The following is a 2,636-nucleotide window of genomic DNA, read 5'->3' as shown; positions in this document are numbered from 1 at the left end:
CCGGGCGTTGTGAGTGTTTATTGAGCGAAAACACCTAAAGCTCCACAAGGCTCCGGCAGGGGATGGTGGCGAACCCTGCTGTACTCTTCCACCACAACCTTCTCTCACTCTTACTTCCTGTGTCTGTTGTACCTGTATTTTAAAGGGTCAACCTTGTCACACTGTGTCACGCTGAATATCCCAGAGAACTACGTTAAGGGTACACGTGTCTGTGGGGTGCTCAGCCACTTGCACGTTAATTTCACCAGCAGGCTGTTCCGTTGATCGGATCAACTGGAACCCTCGACGTCGTAAGCGACGGAGTGCCAACACATTATAAGAGGGACTCTGACTTTATGTTAGAATTTGAAACTCATATTATTAGAGGGGTGGACTAAGAACAAGATGGCTGGATAATATCCACAGCCTTCGTAGGTCATGCTTGGAAATCGAGTCGGAAAGTGTAATGGTTACTGCTTCTAATAAGACTATACACAGGAGGTGCTTGAGGACTCTACTCCACACTCCAAGGAATAGTGGGTAGAGGAAATGGACGGATGGCTGGATGGTGACTATAGCAATTAGTGGAATAGTAATGAAAAACAATTATGCTGGTTCAGAAGAAGAGAAGAGCCTATAATATTTGGGTGGTTTATGTTTTATTTGAATAATTTCAAGTTAGGTAGAGTGCGAGAAAAAAAAAAGATAAGTTTTCAGAGCGGTGCAATTCCAGTGGAGGATGTTAAATAATATATTTTAATGATTAATTTTTATTAAACTTGTAAATGGGTGTATTAGTAAAAATTTAGCGAACCCATGTGGGAAAATCATTTTATTAATGAGTTAAAAGAAGTGTCACCCATTTTCCTTTAACAGTAAAATTTGTGTTCCCTCGGGTCTTTGATGTGTTTTGGACCCGCGGAAATCATGCGTTCTTTAGGTAAAATTTCATTAGTAATTCATGTTGTGTTTGGGAAGAGTCATATTGTCTTAATGCCTTGTTATCTAACACACTCACTGGTTCGATTTCCGCCCATTTATTATTTATATATATATATATATATATATATATATAAAACTACCTATATATATATATATATATATTCATTAGTAATAATAATGGTTTATCCCGATTTTATTCAATATCTACAGTTTTAGTTAGTGTTAACTGTATGCTTTAAAGTAATGAAATGTTTCGTTCCTAAAGATTACGTTAACGAGATCGAATCTGTTGCCAAATTATATTATTAGTAGACATGCATTCTGTGTCATGTGTTTCAAAAAAAATTGAACAAAAGCGGTTTCAAGGTTAACCAAACGTCAAATGACTTACGAAAAACTTTCATTTTATAACTAAAACGTTATTTATTACGAACGCATCTTGGAAGGATGTCTTACGTATCTCGTTAGGACGCTGACACGATATTTCAAAGGTATTTAAAAAAGTCTTTATCTTGACGTATTAGAGGTATTAACGAAAATATTATAAGGTTAATATTGTTGTTGGCACTCCGTCGCTTACGACGTCGAGGGTTCCAGTTGATCCGATCAACGGAACAGCCAACTCGTGAAATTAACGTGCAAGTAGCTGAGCACTCCACCACAGACACGTGTACCCTTAACGTAGTTCTCTGGGATATTCAGCGTGACACAGTGTGACAAGGCTGACCCTTTGAATTACAGGCACAACAGAAACAGGAAGAAAGTTGTGGTGGAAGAGTACAGCAGGGTTCGCCACCATCCCCTGCCGGAGCCTCGTGGAGCTTTAGGTGTTTTCGCTCAATAAACACTCACAACACCCGGTCTGGGAATCGAAACCGCGATCCTATGACCGCGAGTCCACTGCCCTAACCATGGGCCATTGCGCCTCCACATAAGGTTAATATAATGCAGGAATATAGGAATAGCGTGTATGTTGAATAATGGGTGGAATCATAAGGTAGAGAAAAGTAAAATAAATTATGGCTTATAATTCACCGCCTTGAAGAATTTTTAGTCAGATCAACTGGCTCCACTACTTATTATTTTTTTTGTTAAGTTTTGTACTTATACTATCAGTTTCTTTTGCCAAACCGCTAAGTTACAGGAACGTGAATACACCAACACTGGTTGTCAAGCGGTAGTGGGGAACAAACAGATACAAAGGCACACACACACACACACACACACACACACATTTAGCAGAAGCAACAAAAACAATAAAAAGAGAAACTGTTCTTATAAACTGTTTCTTATAAAAAAGATCAATTGTTCCTATGTAGGGTGACTTTTGGATCACCCTGTATATCATGACTCATACACTTCACTTTCCTGACTTTTGTACATAATTCTTATTTCTTTATTGCCCACAAGGGGCTACACACAGAGGGGACAAACAAGGACAGACAAACGGATTAAGTCGATTATATCGACCCCAGTGCATAACTGGTACTTTTCGTCCTTTCGGGGTCGATAAATTAAGTAACAGTTGCGTACTGGAGTCGATGTAATTGACTGGTCCCCTCCCCCAAATTACAGGCCTTGTGCCTATAAGTAGAAAGGATTATTATTATTATTATTATTATTATCATCATCATTATTATTACTATCATCATCATTATTATTACTATCATCATCATTATTATTATTATTATTATTATTATTATCATTATTATTAT

General features: G+C 37.9%; 1 protein-coding gene across 2 annotated transcripts in view; it reads left to right on the top strand.

Moving 5' to 3' along the window:
* Positions 1-2,636, top strand: part of LOC106867269 (protein C19orf12 homolog) — a 21,274-nt gene that overhangs the window by 2,399 nt on the left and 16,239 nt on the right. Inside the window, exon 1 of one of the 2 annotated variants that reach the window (XM_014912097.2) lies at positions 1,318-1,412. The exons of the other annotated variant lie outside the window; for it this stretch is intronic. The gene's annotated coding sequence lies outside the window, so the exon portion shown is untranslated. Of the gene's footprint in view, positions 1-1,317; positions 1,413-2,636 lie in introns of those variants that run through there. 2 annotated transcript variants of the gene reach the window in all.

Source organism: Octopus bimaculoides, chromosome 6 (genome assembly GCF_001194135.2).
Source record: "Octopus bimaculoides isolate UCB-OBI-ISO-001 chromosome 6, ASM119413v2, whole genome shotgun sequence".
Taxonomy (NCBI): Eukaryota; Metazoa; Mollusca; class Cephalopoda; order Octopoda; family Octopodidae; genus Octopus; species Octopus bimaculoides.
The sequence above is the reverse complement of the archived record's forward strand: the minus strand, read 5'-3'. Positions and strand labels throughout refer to the sequence as shown.